This window comes from Miniopterus natalensis, chromosome 14 (genome assembly GCF_054644295.1).
Source record: "Miniopterus natalensis isolate mMinNat1 chromosome 14, mMinNat1.hap1, whole genome shotgun sequence".
In the NCBI taxonomy this organism is placed as follows: Eukaryota; Metazoa; Chordata; class Mammalia; order Chiroptera; family Miniopteridae; genus Miniopterus; species Miniopterus natalensis.
In genome coordinates this window covers 12,074,555-12,091,889 of record NC_142094.1, presented here as the reverse complement: position 1 = coordinate 12,091,889, position 17,335 = coordinate 12,074,555, and the positions used below count along the sequence as shown (strand labels likewise).

Genomic DNA, 17,335 nt, shown 5'->3' with positions numbered 1-17,335 from the left:
AGCACTTCTTGGCCTCAGAACATCATTCAAGTGAAATGTTACATTGGAGGCCCGAGGCATAAAAGCTGGTCCAGTTGACACCAAGCAGGGGCTGCCCCACTTCTGCCCTGCACCCCCACTCCCAGACTGTCCCTAAGAAGGTACTGAATAGCACACTTGCAGGGTCCACTTCCACCCTGCCCCCCCTCCCTACAGTGACCACACCTGGCAGGGAGCCCACATCCTTCCAGACCACATGGCCCCTTCTCACAGCCTCCCCTCTGACCGCCGGCCTCCCCTACAGCCTCCCACCTGCTCTTTGCAAGCGCTGGGTCCCTCCAGGACACTCCCCAGGCCCAGGCAGAATGAAGCGAGGGCCCTACATCAAAGGGCGGGGACCGCGAGGTTCAAGGTGCTGAACTGTGACATTTCTTCCTTTTGTCCTCGGTCTTCCTTTTCTCATAGTGTTTTCATTTGCTATTTAATGTCAATCTAAGTAAAGAAAAGTTAAAGTTTTAGCATAAATTTTACCATTTATCTTTCTATTGTTTAATGCCGGTTTGAAACGCAAACATAAGAGCATTTAACGCATGTGAATCACCGAAATTACTGTAACTCACACACGCAGATGCACCTTCTTTCATCAGAACAGTGCAAATGCTTCACACAACTAACTCACCTGTCTTCACTTCCTGACGCCAGGGCACATTCTCCAACACTGTCAACCTCAGCTTACGGTCCAGGAAGAAGGAAGGTCGCTCTCTTTCCCTTTTTTCCTGTGTCATCATTTTCATAAGTGGCTGGCTAATATAGGGAGGTGACATGAGTGAGAAAGGACATATAATAGGGCTTCTTGTTTGTGTTCCTTAGGATGTGCCCAGCACATCCTGGTCCTAACAGAAAGTGTGGCCTCTTAGGGCTGTCCTGCCCCGACCCTCACTCCGTCGTCAGCATGACAAGCTCTCCTGTCTTCCCTGAGTCACTGGCCCCCACAGTCTACCAGCACCACGTGCTCATGAAGCCTCATATGCAGGTCTGCGTTATGCGCATGGAGCCACGCACGTGCTCGTGTATCTCCCTGCTCCTGCGTGCTCCGCTTTCCCGGGACTTCATTTAGAGAATGCCAGTTCAAAATAAAGCCACCAAGAATGTCAAGATGGCTATAGAGGAGCATTAAACCCAGCCACGGCCCTTCTGCATGTGGGCCTGTGTGACCGTGTGGTGGCCACCACCTGTGAGGCTGTGCCTGGCCCCTTCCTCTCTCCCTTGGCTGACACAGCATACACGCCACTGGGACCTCACCGTGCAGGGGCTACTCGAGCTGCCCAGACTCTTCTATTCATGGGCCTATCTCTCCACAAGCTCCTAGGGGCAGGGCCGTGTATGTCCCATCAGTCACTGGCCCCAGTCCTTATCCTGGCACAGCCACTGAATAAATATTCGCTGAATGAACACGTCAACCACCCACTGAGTATTTGGTGAGCACCTAAAATTGGACAGGCATCTCCAGGACCAGAGATACAGACAGAACAACAGCGTCTGCCCCCAGGGGTTCCACCTCATCCCACCCGGACAGCTTCTAACCTCAGGCTCTGGGAGGTGAGTAGGGTCATAGGGTTGACCATCTTTTTTTTTTTTAACCCTCACCCAAGGATATGTTTTTATTGATTTTTAGAGAGAGGAAGGGAGAGAGGAAAACATCGATCGGTTGCTTCTCATACGCACTCCAACCGGGGGTCTAACCTGCAACCTAGGTATGTGCCCTGACTGGGAATTGAACCCACCACCTTTTTTTTTGGTGTATGGGAGTCCACTCCGACCAACCAAGCCACCGGGCCAGGGCAGGTTGACCCATCTGGCTGATACACAACCTGAGGCCAAGCGGGTGAGACTTGTCTGCAGAGGCCTGGTTGCCAGGAGCAGACCCAGGACGTGCGATGGCTGCCCAAGAGCCAGGCCCACAGGAGCCCGGGAATGAGAGAGGCTGGGCAGGCACTTAGCCCAGCCAGACTCCCATCACCTGCGGCCCCCACCCCCGCCCCCACCCCCACCCCGCCCAGACACGGGACGGCCAGGGTGCAGCGGAGCAGCCTGTCCAGGAAGGAGGCCTCTCTGCCTTGGAGCCCACTTGCTTGTCCTGCACATTGATTTTCAATGGACCCCCGCCTTCCACTTGTCACTTCAAAGGCTCTGCGGCCTTAAACCTCCTGAAGGAGCCTTCAATACTCTGGGAAGACCAGCTGGGCACCTGGGTCTCAGGGCACAGCCCCTTCCTTACCTCCCGAGGGGTCCTGAGACCTTCAGCTGTCAACACCCAGATCAGCACTTCTTTCCCTTCCCTCTTTGTTAATTACACAAATAGCGTTGTGATGACTATAAAGGGCACTTTGCCCTTTTAACTTTTTATTTTGAAAATAATCGCAAACCTATAGAGAAGTTGCAAGAAGAGGACAATAGATTCTGTTTACCTTAAATTCAGTAACTGTTACAAGGTCAGGACAGTCTCTCGTGCACACAGCGGCGTTGTCAGAGGAACAGCGTCTTCCACTCGTCAGTCCGTGTTCAGCTTTACTCGCTGCCCCTACGTTGTCCTTCACAGCACGGGCGTCTCCGGATTCAGGATCCAACTCCAGACCATGCATTCCATCCACTTACCACGACTTTCACTAAGGACATTTCGAGAGAATGAAGAGTAGTCACAGCCCTGCCACCCTGACAGTCCCCTTTCCCTATCCTCATGCCCAAGCCCACGCGCGCACACACACACGCGCACACACACACGCACACACACACCTGCCCAGGTGGGGTCTGGAGGTCTGACTGCCGGGCCCTGTGGCTGCCACCTTCTCTGCGCTTTACCCGATGGGCAGCCACAGCTCCTAACTCCCCGCGGTGGCTGCATGCTGGTCCCCATGGTAGACTCTCTGTGCTTTATTTGTTTTCCAAAGAAGGAGGGAATAGCCCTGCCTCCCATGATTCCTGCTGGGTCTGTGAGGGGGTCTCTCTGAGTAGCCTCCTGTGGGTTAGGGCCCAGGCATCCCTGCCATGGATGTAATCATCCAGGTCAGCCTGTTCAGGGCCAGCTGGCTTGTCCTGGTCAACCCTGCTTCCAGGGACATCTCTGTGACAGAAAGAACAAGTCAGGGCTTGCAGCAGTTACCTGACTACCGTGAGGCATGTGAAGCTATGGCTCATGGCAGGAGCCTCCACACTCAGGAAAGGTAGGAGAGCACAAGTGACCCTGCGACTCTCAGCTGTGTGTGAGCTGGGCAGGCTCCCTGGCCTCTGGAAGCCTCAACTTTCCCCATTGGGAAACAGAAATAATGTTGTCTATTATGTGAAGATTAAACAGAACCAGGCTCAAAAAATTCTTCCCATTTAAAAAATACCCTTTACAATAGCATTCAAAACAATGAAATAGTTTGAAACTATACAGTGAAAGCTATAAAACATTGTTGAAAAATTAAACAAGACCTAAATAAATGGAAGAATTTAGTTTATGGATTAAAAAATCAAAATCAAAATTGTTAAGATAACTATCATTCCCAAATTGATATATGATTTCAACGTATTTTTAATCAAAATCCCAATAAGGTTTTTTTTTTGGTAGATACTGTCAAATTGTTTCTAAAATTACATAAATACAGAGAATGTAGGTTGGTGAATATCTTGAAAAAGAACCAATTGCGGACTTCGATTTTAAGACCGATTGGTGTTCGATTTTAAGACTTATGACGAAGCTACAGTAAGCAGCGTGGTATGGCATAAAGGTAGACATGTAGATTAACAGAAAAAGTGGAGAGTGTAGAAAGAGATCCACTTTTTAATGGTCATTTGATTTTGACAAAGAAACAAATTCATTAGGGAAAGCGTATTATTTCCACAGGTGGTGCTGGATTAACTGAATAGTTGTATAGAAAACAGAAATCTTAGTTTTTGAGACTGGAGCTCGCACCGTGCACGTGGAACTTATTCCTGAACAAACTGGCTAAAGCTCTAAAACTTCCATAATAAAACAGGAGACGGCATTTGTAACCTTGAGTTACATTCTGTTGCTTGAGGTAAGCTCTAAGAAACTAGAGATATACAATAAAATATTAACGAATCAGACTTCATCAAAATTAAAAACTTTGGCTCTTAGAGACGCACCAAGTGAGGAGGCAGCCCACGGCCGAGAGCGTATTCTCGATACATACGTAAGAGGCAGGATCTGTATCTAGAGTGTATTAATAACCAGGACAACACAACAATTAGAAGACAAATAACTCAGTTAAGACTAGTCAAAGATTCCAACCAACACTTCACAAAAGAAGATCTATAAATGGCCCAAAAGTACATGAAAATATCCTCAATAAAAATGCAACTTAAAACCAGGCTGTGTTTTACCCAATATACTGATTAGAAGAGATAACATTTAAAAGACAGAAGAGCATATGTTAGCAACTATGTAATGCTTGTGTGGTACTGAGAGGAATGTAACATGTTACAATCACTTTGAAAACAGTTAGTAGTTTCTTGCAACGTTAAGTATGAATTTATTCCACCCCTATGCATTTACCCAAGAGAAAGAAACATATATGCCCAGGAGAAAAGCTGTACATTATTGCTCATAGCAGCTTTATTCATAGTAGTCAGAAAGAAAGAAAGAAAGAAAGAAAGAAAGAAAGAAAGAAAGAAAGAAAGAAAGAAAGAAAGAAAGAAAGAAAGAAAGAAAGAAAGAAAGAAAGAAAGAAAGAAAGAAAGAACTGTCTTCCCATCATTCTGGGAATATATTAGGTGCTCAATAAACCTTGGCGACCACCATGATCATTGCCCCTTTTCCCCTGCTGAGGGGAAGCACAGAACCCAGCGTGGCCATGCTGTCCCAAGGCGCTCGGGCTCTCAGAGCATCTGCATTCCTTTCCCCTTTGTGCCACCTGAGGTCAGAGGTCAACTCTGGCCTTGACAAAAAGGTTTCTCTGGAGACTCCCAGGCCCTGTGAGAGCATGCCTTTTTCTGTAGACCTCCAGCCAGCACATGCAGGGTCAGAGGAGGGCCAGGGCCCCAGACCCACACGCTCTGCAGCCTCAGGCCTCAGAGTCCAGCCTATGAAACAGCTGCATGAATCCCACTTGGATAGTGAAGGGCCAGGCCAGCCCACTCTCAGCATCCAGATGAGGCTGTGGAAGTGGAGGCCTTTCCCTCCTTGGCAGTGGGAAGGACAGGGGGAAGCACAGCTCAACACAGTGACACTGCCCAGTTCAAATCACAAGCTCTTTGGGCCACGTTCCAGCCTGTGAGGACAGTGAGGGGCACCAGTCCATTCATGGTGATGTGCTAGAGGTGACCTCTGGGCCAACCAGTGTGGCCGGGCCTCAGTGCCTCTGGAAGTTTCACGTATCACAGATTTATGCACCAAGACCAAGCCCAGCCCTTGCCACTTTGATGCCTGGCAGCACCTCTGTGCCACTCCCCATGTGACAGGCCTGTGCCCCACCCAGGGTCAGTACATCAGGGGCCCCAGGGCAACCTTGCGATTCTCCACCCAGTCTTTCTTGGTGATAAGCCAGAAGGTCACTGGTTTGCTCCCAAGCCTGTGCAGACCGAACATAGGACTTCACCCCGATTTTGCAAAGGACTGGCATTTACTGGCAGAGCACCTGCTATTCAACTGTTCTGTTCTTCCTGCCCTTATACTCTTTCTTTTTAGTACAACTTTGTTTTCCCAAGGATTATGACTATTTCTACTATATTCTTTGAGCTTGAGCTATTAACATGTACTTCTCACGACTTTGTTCGGGGACACCAGCCACGTAGATGAGATGCCATCTGAGATCAGAGCTTGCTTCTTGCAAGCGCAGTCAAGCAAGCAAACATCCTGGGGATGATGGCCGTGGAGAGAGGCCCTCTGGCTCAGGACAGGCATAGCAGCAAGGGCGACCCGCAGGAGCAGAGATGGGACTAAGCATGGGTTGTCCAGGAAATGTTCTGAGGGCGCACCGCAGGAGGCAATGCTGCACAGATGACGGAGCCAGCCCCAGGAGGACCTCGGCCACTGGGGGGGCTCCAGGTCCAGCCAGGGCTGGGATCACCAGGCATGAACATGATACCTCAGTGAAAGCCACCAGCTCCCAGCTTTGAGGTGGTGATTGCATTACTGTCCTCTCAGGCTCTCCCAGCAGGCAAGCAGCTCTGAGCCTCCTCCCTGGGGTCCGCTGTGAGCAGACACCACACCAGCTTCTCCGGGTGGGAAATGCAGCCCCAGCTTTGTCACCACTGCAGCTCTAACACACATATAGGGAAGGGCTCTAACAGGACAAAGAGACCTGACCACAGAATTCTCTGGATCCAGAGAGCATCACGGCCTGTGATGAACATGTCATGATGCTGGGTACCTGGAACTTACTGCAGGTTCACTGGAAGCCCAGAGTGTAGCCCCTGACCTGAGTGGTGGCACAGCCCTAACCATGGCCCCTGAGGCCTGAGCAGGCCAGATGGGAGCTAGGGTCAGGCAGAACCTCCCAGTGTCTGTGCCACGGGGCTGTGAAGAAAGACTGGAGTAGGCAGGCGAGTGTACCAGCAGGTGACGTCCCAGGACACTTGCAGCCCCACATTAGTCATCCAAGGGCACCCTTGGTAGCGTTTCCTTGGACCCTGCCTCTCCTGACCACAGGGCAACTCCTTCCCTCCCCCAGGCCCCTTTCTCCCAAAGCAGAGAGAGGGAGAGGGATTCACCCGACCCTGGGAAGGGAACCAGCATGGGGGGACCCAACTGATGGCTCTCATTCATTCTTATAATCACTCAAATATGAGGTCATCCTATGTTCTGTATGTCAGAGACAAAAACAAAGGATGTCAAAAGAACAGCACTCCCAGCCTTTCCCCCTCCCTGTCTGTTCGGGGCTCCTTCTTCCCTGGGTCTAGACGAGGCAGAAAGGGACCTGGGTGTCCCGTGTGAGGTGTCCTGGTCTGGCATGCTCTCCCACAGCAGGTGGCTGTGAGGGGAAAGCAGATGACTGCAGAGAGCGGCCAGTGCCTGCCTGGTGAATTCCAAGCACATAAGTGTGTGCTGTTCTTTCTTATCGCTCTGGTGTGAACCCAGCTTCTTACCCAGCCCAGCAAAGGAGGAGCATGTGGAGCGCTGCAAGAAGCCCTGAGCGGGCCAAGGCTCTGGAGTCAGGTGTGCATGGCAGTGTGCGGACCTCTGGCTGCTGCTGGAGCCCCCAGGTCCACAGCAGCTTCCTGGATGAGGGTGAACTGGAGACCAGAGGGACTCCCCAGAGGCCAGAGCTGGACACGGCGAGGACCCACAGAGCCTGAGTGAACAGTGAGCAGGACTCTAACACAGGGCCCCCGCGAGCACTGTCCTCGGGGGCCCGTGTGGGCTCAGGTCCAGAGCTGGGCTGGGCAAGTTCATAACTGTTAGTCCCCGAGACCTGGGCTGGCCAGGGGCCAGCACTGTTCTGGGAGTGGTGGTCATTCCATTGGTTTCTTTTGTGTGTTTTTCTGCTTAAAGTTTTACAACTGTAGAAAAGTACAGAGTATAACAGACACCAGTGTCAGAATTTATAAATGTTGAGGGCTAGTCATGTTTACTTCAGAAGTTTAAATTCATGGAAAAGCAATAAAATATTGCAGGTGACCTTCCCTCCAGACTCGTTACTTTCCTTCCCTCCTGGAAGCAAAGGCTGGCACAGCCTCAGGGCCTCTCTGCCGTCCACGTTTCAAGACACGTAAACATGCCCGAGCCCATGCATGTTGGGCCCACGAACACACGTGGGTGGTGAAGGTCCACAAGGGCTTCAAGCCATCATCCACCTTTGGGCTTGTCCACTTTGATACAGATAGATGTAATTCATTCATTTTAACTCTCCATTAGGGTTCTGTCTCATAAATATCTCATTTGTTCATCTACTTCCCCAGTGGTTCAGTTATTGCCAGTTTTGTGCTATCACAAACTCTACCCTCAGGGGCATCTTACTTGGCCTCCCAGTGGTGCCCAAGGGTATGAACCGGGAGTGGGGCTTCAGCATCTTCAGCAACGCACTTTTCAAATTCACAGGTTTTATGCTCTGCTCCTCTGAGTGATTGGATTAATTTACACCCTGCCTGTGGGCGTGAAATTTCCGATGCTCATTATTTTATCCACTCTTGGGATTATCAGACAAGTTTTTTCCAAAGTGACCAATATGAAGTGATAGTTCTTTTTTTATTTGTATTTTCTTGATAATTAGTGATGTTGAACATCTGACTTCATATTGCTGTTGGCCATTCGTGTTCTCTCCTCAGTGAATTGTTCTTTTTACCCTTTGGCCACTTTTCTTATAGGTTGTTTGTATTGTTTCTTATTGATTTGTAAGTTGCTAATCCTCAGTTTACTGTAAATGCAGCAAACAGCTTCTCCCCATGGTTGTCTTTCCTCCTTCAGTGGTGTAACACCACACATCTCCTAGAGGTGCAGCTCCGTGAGCTCTCCACCTGCATGTGGCCCACCCTGGTCACAGCCCTGTCGCCCTGAACCCCTTCACACCCCCAGTCACACCCACCGTGTGACCCACTAGTGAGTGGACTCTACTAACACCTTCCTAACCTTACACACCCTTACTCACCAGAGGGACACCCTACCTGTGGCAGGATGTCATTCTCTTAATGTCTGATGGATTCTACTTGCTAACAATTTACTTAAGATTTTTGCATCTGTCTTCACAGAGGAGCATGGTCAGTGTCTAGAGTTCTCCATTTCTTGCTGTTTATCAAGTTATGATATTCATGATGGGCTGGCTGTATGATAGCTATTTTTTAATTATGAGTTTATTATTAACCCTGGAAGATGTGTTGGGATAACAGAAAGAGCAAAGAAATGAGGTTCGATGCGTGTTTCTTGGTTGTCCCTGGGCTGGGGCTGAGAGTCAGGAGGGGCTACGATAGGCCTCACTGGTCACCCAGAACAAGTGAGTGCTCTCCTCAGGTAGGGCATGGACTCCCCTAGGCCCATAACATCCTAACGCCTTCTACCCAGGGGCTCTCCAGCATGGCTGGCTTTGTGGGGAACTGACAGCTATGGGGTCACTCTCACTGTTTTAGTCAGGGTCCCCTAAAGGAGCAAAGTGAACAGGATCTATACATGGAAGAGACTTATTTTGAGGAATTGGCTCATAGGATTATGGAGGCTGAGAAGGCCCACAGCCTGCTGTCTGCAAGCTGGAGGCCCTGGAGAGCTGTGTGGTTCTGTCGATTCCAAAGGCCTGGGAACCAGTGGGCAGAGAGCAGGAAAAAATCAGATGTCCCAGCTCAGCAGTCAGGCTGAAGGGAAAGTGCTGATTTCTCCTTCCTCCACCCTTTGTTCTACTGGGACCCTCAGCAGACTGGATATCGCACATGCACATGGGGAAGGTGACCTGCTGCTTCCATGCTAGTCTCACCTGGAAACGCCCTCACGGCACAGTCAGAGATCATGTGTAACCTGGGCTCCCCTTGGCCCCAAGTTGACACATAAAATAACCATCGCACTCACAACAGTCTCAGGGGTCCCAGGTGTTTGGGACATGCTGGGTTCTCAAAGCTACATAGGTTTTTGCTCCAACATGTGGTTTTCATCTCAGGGCTCCTCAGAACTTCTCTTATGAATCTCCAAGAATGGGACAGGCATGACACTCCCAGATATCTTGAGTCACAGGCCTCTTTGTTTTCCATGGGACACTTTGGAAGGTGGACACACTGACCGGGACACCTTCCCCACACCTATCTCCAGTTTCCAAGCTCCATCTTCCCCGTTGGAGGCCACTCTCACTGCCTTTCCCAGGTCTCTAGAGGAGATTGTCCTGGCCCATCTAACACCTGGCACAGAGAGAAGAGTCCACTCCATCGGCAGCAGCCTGCAGTCAATCAAGCGCCAGAGCAGGCTGGGCTGGGAGCTCAAGACCCTGGGACTATAGAGAGTGTCATGTGCCTCCCGCCAAGGAACTCCTGAGCTGACCGTCCACAAGCTCCCCCAGGTGGGGACCAGGAGCTTGATCCAGTGATAGATTCGGTTATTCTGACTGTATCCCTAGGTCTGTGGCCCACCAGCCCAGCATGGCAGGACTTGGGAGATGACAGAGACCTGGCCACTGGGCACTCATTCATTCAACCTGCCAGCATGGGCCTGGGGACAGGGCAGGTGACTCCAGCCCCCACTGGAGGAGAACAGCTGGGAGAGGCAGAAAAGCAAGGAGCTGGCCCCTCCTTGCACGGCATTCACAGGAGGCCTCACAGAAGAGGGACGTCTGGGGACACAGGAGGGATAAGCAGTCCAAGTGGAGGCCGCAGCACAGACAAGGCACAAACCCTGGACAAACTCAAGGTTGAGAGGATGAGGTGGCCTGGGCACAGTGGGAGGGGCCTGGGCCATGGGCTGGCCACAAAGTGGGGGCTTTGTGTGGCATGATAGGGCACTAAACCCCCACCTCTGGCAGAGCTGGGGTGGCCTCTCCAGTGACTGCATCCTGCCTGTGTGGGGACAGCCTCTTTGTGCAGAAGCTCTGGGGTTCAGAGCTGTAGTGGGAGCACAGGGCATCTGCCCAGCACACAGAGAAGGGGTCAGAGGTGGCACCTGGACCACATCTGTGTTCCAGGCGTACCCTCCAGAAGTGCCACCAAGCAGAGGGCATGAGCAGGTAGTGCTCAGCTCGGCAGCTGGGCTGACTCCTGCTCTAGGGGACATGCCCATGTCACAGGAAACGTGGGTCCAAGGCTGCTGTGTTCGCCATCTCCTGAATGGGGCATGCACCCAGGGAGCTAGAGTAATCCGTGCCACACCTCGGAGAGAGCCAGCTTAGAAAGACGCTGGGGAATGCAGGGAAAACATCCTCCAGTTCAGAACAGAAGAGAGATCCGAGGCAACTGCTGGCAGCACCTCACCTCACAGACGGGGAGACCGAGGAGGAAGGGCAAGGCTCATCCACAGGCCCACAGGCCCACAGGCCCACAGGCAGAGGCCGGGGCCACCTGCCCAGGTGCAGCTGCGGAGCCTCTGACTGGGTGTCCGGTGGGCCGCACACAGGTCCCAAACTGTTCCAACATTTCATAACACGAGGCATTTGGTTCAGTTCACAGCCAACAGTTAGCAGCACAAAGAGAGGGCAAAATAATCACCTGACTATTTATCATTTTTATTACTTCTATTCTCTCACACAACACTTGGGCCTCTAGCGGCCCTGGGAGCAGGCAGGGAGGCAATACCGCCATGAGACCGCTGAGAGCTGGGAGGTGCAGGGGGACACTCGAGGGCCCCCACTCCGGGGGGCTAGGCAGCCTTTCCCACCCATGTTCTTATTTTTCGTCCCTCCCACATACCCTGCCTGGTTTCTGGGAGAGGAGAGGGAGCACCTAGAGAGCTCCCTGGGCCTTGAACTCCCTTGTCTGATGCAATGAATGGGCCTTCCTGGAGGAGGTGGCAGCAGGTAAATAGGAGCCTGTTTGGCAGGGACCAGAGGTTGGTGTGTGACCCCAGGTCCCATCCCCCAGGTAGCCTCAGAAACCCTTCCTGCCGGCACAGAGGTTCATTCTCACTGTCCCTGCAACTGGGAAGGTTCTGGAGCTTCTTGCTCCCCTGTGGCTTCCAGAGACCTCGGGGTGCCTGGGTGCTGGTGCTCTCAATGGTCCCAGGCTGAGGCATCTTGGCAGGCTCCAAGAAAAAGGAAGGACCCTCAGCTATGCCCATTCCCTGAGCTAAGGCCTGAACAGAGATTTCAGCCATGAGAGTGACTGTCCTTCTAACTCCTGGCCATGGGCTGGCCTCTTGGGCCCATGTCCAACCACAAGATCTTCACAAAGGCCTCCGGAGGTGGTCAGGAAAGAGAAGTTGCCTCCAAGTCCGGCCTGCCTGAATCTCTTCACTCAGTGGGCAGATGCCACAGTCCCCTCCTGCCTCCACCCAGTCCTCTCAGCACAAGCCTCTCATTGCCCTGCAGCAGCGCTTTCCAGCACCTTCTCTGGCTAGGCACCATGTTGATCCTCACAGAGAGCCTGAGAACAAGGTCAAATTGTTACCCCATTTTATGGACAAACTGAAACCCTAGAGAGGCTGGGCCACTGGTTAGGATCTCGTGTCAGGAAGTGGGTCTTCTGAGTTTCCAAAGTGCTAAGGCAGCCCCTGACCCTGTCTCTTTAAGAGGCAGACTGAGCTCTGCTGTCTCTGTGCCAGACCCCTCATCCCCAAGGAGCAGCCACACGCACACACAGGCACGGTGCACGCACACACCTGCAAGGGAGCCCACCCTCGCCCCATGCCGGAGGGGGCATTCCCAAGGCTCCGGGAGCTAATTACACAGCAGGAACCACAGTCTCACATCATGAGCCAGTCCCCAGTGGAGAGCCAGGCAGAGCACGGGTTGGGCCCTGCTGCAGAGGATGCCCGTCACAGCTGGAGGGCAGCCAGGGCCAGGCCACCGCAGCTGGTCCAGGGCAGGTCCTCGCCAGGGTCCACGGGGAGCCAGCGCTGGCTCTGCACCTTCTCCACCCCAAGAGCCCGCCTGGGGCACAGGCTGCCCTCTGAGGCAGTGTGTCCTATCTGCATGACCGGAAAACATCAGCACGGTAACCCTGGGTGACGTGAACCACGTGTGTGAAGCCATCACACGGTGCCCCATGGAGGCACAAGGTATGGTGTCCCTGACAGGGGGACACGTGCTCTCCACCCTCAACTGGCTGACAGCCTGCAGAGTTCCCGTCTCCAAGTGTTTGTGCATGCACCTGCAGAGGTGGGGACACTGCAGTGCAGGTGCCAGACAGGAAGTCCCTACCTGTCTCAGGAGAGAGACGGCCAACCAGCCAACAAAGAAGATGCTGGCTGAGAGTGACAAGCAGGGAGATGAAGGAGAGACAGGGCGAGGGGCTGAAGTTCACTGGGGAGGTGTAATTCCCGCAGAGGCAAGTGCTCAGGGAGGGCCTCTCTGGGGAGAGGACGGCTCAGCTGAGGCTGAAGGGAAAGAACCAGCTGGACAGGTGGGAGAAGGGGTCCAGTGCGAGGGCCCCAGCTGGCAAGGGGCAGGAAGGGTGGGCAGTCTGATCCCAAAGGAGGGAGGGGGCTGAGGAAGGAGCAAGGGGCCAAGAGGCCACCAAAGAGCCATTGGAGCCATTGGGCTTCTGGGACTCATGCTACTGGGCATTTGCATGAAGGAGTATTGGGATCTGCCCATCATTTTGGAAAGCTTGCTCTGCTTGCATGTGTGTGGGTGTGTGCGTGTGATCATGTGCGTGTGTGCACGTGTTTGTGTGAAGGAAGGGAGGGAGGAGATATTGTGGGGAGAGACTTCTGCTCTCTGGTCAGGACTGAGATGGTGGTGAGCAGGAGTGGTAGAGATGGTGATGGTGGAGCGAGGCGAGGGGTCCAAAGGAGAGGCTCAGGGCTGGCTGGGAAAGGGGGAGCTGAGGCAGCATGGCGGGCAGTGCGTCCAGGCAGCAGCGAGGAGGTCAGCCTAGGACAGGGCGGTAAGAATGGGAGAGAAAAAGAGGAGAAGTTTGGGGGTAGGATCAGAACCAAAGAATCTCAGAAAGTTCAAGGAAGAAGATTCTCTGGTTTTCAATCTCCTAAACTGAGATGAGAGCCAGAATTGGCCCCCAAACTCCCATAAACTATAACCTATTCCTCTATGACCCCTGAAGTGCCTCCTGGGGAACCCTTGGGATCCATGGAACACATTTTGAGAACCCTGGAGGAGGACGGCTCTGCTGGCTTGAAGTTCATCCAGCTGATGTCCAGAAAGGGAAAGGAGGTAGCCTAGAACACACAGTGAATTAGACGTAGGGCCAGGACAATTCAAGGACATCGGAGGCCATCCCAAGGCTCACTTACCTGCCAGAGTTGACTCCCACCCTTGGAGCCTCCCTCACCTGATACCCAGCCTGAAGTCTCTCCCTCCATCCCCACAGATCCTGGCTTTGTCACCAGCTCCAGCTGCTTCTCCCCTCTCCTGGGTATACTAGGTCAGGGATGTGGAAGGCCGGTGGAGAGGCAGCCCCTGGATTTTCCCAGGTAGGGAGCAGCCATAGAAGTGTGTTGGGGATAGGAAAGCAGGCCTACCATTTGAGAGTATCCAAGCAAGTGACCTCTCACCCTGGATCAGCCCTGCTTGACCCAGCCACCTCCTAGCACTGGAAGCCCCTCTCAACATATTGGCCCCAAGGGCTGAGGAAACCTCCCAAAGGTCAAGGCAGGCAGGGGCTATGCCAGGCTTTGCTGCCACCTGAGGACCACAGGAGGTGGAGAACTGACTTCCACCCCACAGCTGGCTGCCAACTGAGGAACTCCCTCCAAGCTGGGTCCCCTACATGAGCATTCTTGAGCTCATGTAGTTCCAGCCTGGCCTGGAGATCACAACAACCCAGGAATTCTCAAAGATTACACAGAGAGCTCTACCTTTTTATCCCTGGTCCTGAACCTGCTTCAGCTGGTGGCCTCCCTCATCTATTTTTAATAGTCTGAGCAGCACACATGTACTCATCTAACCAGCCTTAGGCCACCAAGGGATGGAGGACCCTGGTTCCCGTCTCCAAGTGTTTGTGCATGCACCTGGAGGGGACAGGCCTCACTGAAGGTGGGGTGAGGGCAGAAACTGGGCAATTCCTGCAAGCCCCCTGCCCCCTACCCCAGGCCTGGGGTATGGAGACCCCTTTCTGTGGGAGCTGGCAGTAGCAGGGACACCGACCCCCAGGTACCTGACCCCACCTCTTCCCCTCAGCTGCGCCTGTCCAGGGTGCTCTGACTGGCTGGTCTTGGTGCTGTGAGACCTCAACACTGTCCCAGGAGACACCTCAGCCCCACTACTGGCCACTCCTGACAACAAGAGTGCCCCAAAGGGGATGCCCCCCCAGGACAGGAGGGAGGCAGTTCAGCTCTGCTATAGACGAATGCTCAGCCCCATCTTGGAGTCTGAGGGTGACAATGACTAATTTTATCAGCAGCTGGTCTCAACTGGAGCCTTGCCTAATTAAAATGGAAGTGCCTTCCATGATTTGCAGGCGGGGCTGGAGTGGAGGTAGGAATGTTTACTCAGACACATAAAGGTATTACTTGAAAAGGGTCCCAGGGATTGAAATCAAATCATGGCCGTCCAGGCCTGCAGAGTGATTTCACTAAGGCCAAAGCAGCCACAATGCTTGGCTCTCCCAGGCAGATGGACGGTGATGAGTGGCCCTTCTCTCCTCTTCTCCAGGACCACGAAGGCCGAGGCACACCTCGGAATCCACAGGACTCCCTCTGCTTGCCAGGTGGGGCTCCAGGACCTGGGACCTGGGCTGCATTGTGGCCTCAGTGGGGGACATGGGGATTCCACTGTGCTGCCTGGGGAGGGTCCAGCACGTACAGCAAGCGCTCCAGGGCCCTCCTTACAGCACTCATCACACCTCACAGCTTGAGAAGTCACAGGGCCAGTGACAGGCAGAGCTGGGACCCACACCCAGTCAGTGACTGTGCCACCATGGCCTGATGCTGAGGAGGCAAGATCCCGGGCCCTGGGAGAGGGCTGAGAGAGAACATTCCTCAGGCTTCAGGTGGGCCTGGCTGGGGAAGCCTCAGGAAGGATGTAACCTTTGAGACAGATCTTAAATAAAAATCATGATTATTAGTTCAAAATGGCATTCACCCCACTCCTGGCAGATGCTGACACAAAAATACAAAGGAGAGGAAAGAGCACAGGGCACCAAAGCGCAAGACAGACTAGCACAGGGCATGGCCAGTGAGCTGGATGGAAGCCTGGGTGGGGCCGTGAACCGCAGTCCCACTGAGGGGGAGGGCAGTGGTCTCACCTGGCCCTCCATCCATCCTGCCTCTCAGAGCCCAGCACGGGCCAAGCGGAGACTGCAGGGTCTCTGCACCTGCCGGGGTGGTGGGGGGAGGCTACCTGCTACCCCTTCTTCTCAGGAAAGAAGGAGAGAGGAGAAGCGGGCACCCCAACCCCTCGCTGGCCCACCTGCTCGCCTCCCCCCCACGGTGTGCAGACCCTGCTGGGTCTCTGGGGGCCAGGCGCAAGGGCATAAGCTCTGTGCAAACATCCTACCTTCTCCCTGGGATGTTTTCTTTAATAAAAGACCATGGAAATGTCAGCTAGTCTGAGCAAATAGCCAGGTCTTACCGAGGATGAACAGCCTGAGTACAAGCATCTCCAGGGCCCGTGCTGTGAGGCTTTGGAAAGTTGTGTGTGGGCAACAAGTTCGCAATTCTTCCTGGTGGGGCGAGTGCTTAGGGTCGTGAGCCCAGAGAGGCGGGGTTCTCAGGGTCCCTGAAGGAAGGGGCAGGTGGAGCCTGGACCTGGGTCGGGGTGACTATCCCAGGTTCCCAGGAGACAGAGACTCCCTCCTGGATACGCAGAAGGAACCCCGAGGGCAAGGCGGTGGGGGAAGGGGGCTGACAGCAGATGCCTCTCAGGCCTGGTGTCCCTCCCTCCCTCCTCTCCCTGCCCGGGCCCGCTTCCTGGAGCCCCATCTTCCTCCTTGTCCATTACGCAGGTTTCCATGTTAGGGGAGACACCGCTGGAGTCCAATCCTGAGGGGCCTGCCAAGGTGCATCCACCAGATGGGGGGGAAGGAGCTCCAGAAGGGGGAGGAAACACACCCAGTGCCTGACAAATTGGTCCTGTGCCTGGCCAGGGGCTGGGGAGCAGCTAATGACTCAGCCCCCGACAGCACCCAGGGAGCTGAGTCCACTCAGGGTTCAGGGTGCCCCTGAGATCCTGCCTTGCACAGTCAGCCATGGGCACCCACACTCCTTGAAGGGCAGGTCCAGCTACAGCTACATGCGGGGCAGAGACGGGCAGGGCCCAGGCTGCTGCCACAATCCAGAACAGTTGTCAGGGTGCTGGGCCCTGCGTGGGTCCAGGTGGCCTCTGCAGATTGTGTCTAGGCGCGAGCCACATGTGGGGCAGCCGCAGGTCAGTGCCAGCTCAGGAGAGTGAGGCTGGGCTCTGCACAGAGGCTGCTGCTGCTCAGAGGGCCAGCGGCCGCTTTCAGGGCAGCAGGACGGTGGCCCACCCGGCCCTGGGGCCTCACCAATGGCACCCACACTTCCCCATCGCTACTCACTAAGGAAGGAGGTGGGGCCGCACAGTCAGGGCTACTGAAGCCAGCGGTCAGCTTCCGGGCTGAGGCAGCCTCGGGGGTCATGGCGTGGGGAGAGGGACGCAGGCTCGGAGTCCTGCGGGCCAGGCGTGAATCTCAGCTCTGCTCCTGATGTGCCTCAGGGGTCCTTGGACAAGTATGTCTGGGACCTCCAGATGCCCCGTTTCCTCCTCGGTGAAGTGAGAGGTGGTCTCCACCCCACGTGCTGCTGCGAAGAGGAAACAGGATGGTGTGCTTGAGTGCCAGACACACGGCCGGGCCCTCAGTGGAGGGCCGCCGCTCC

At 54.0% G+C, this 17,335-nt stretch overlaps 1 pseudogene; it reads right to left on the bottom strand.

Annotated features, from left to right (window-relative positions):
* The window catches only part of LOC107532546 (serine/threonine-protein phosphatase PP1-alpha catalytic subunit pseudogene), a 109,417-nt pseudogene extending 92,320 nt beyond the window's left edge, over nt 1–17,097 (bottom strand).
* Nucleotides 17,098–17,335: the final 238 nt, after the last annotated feature.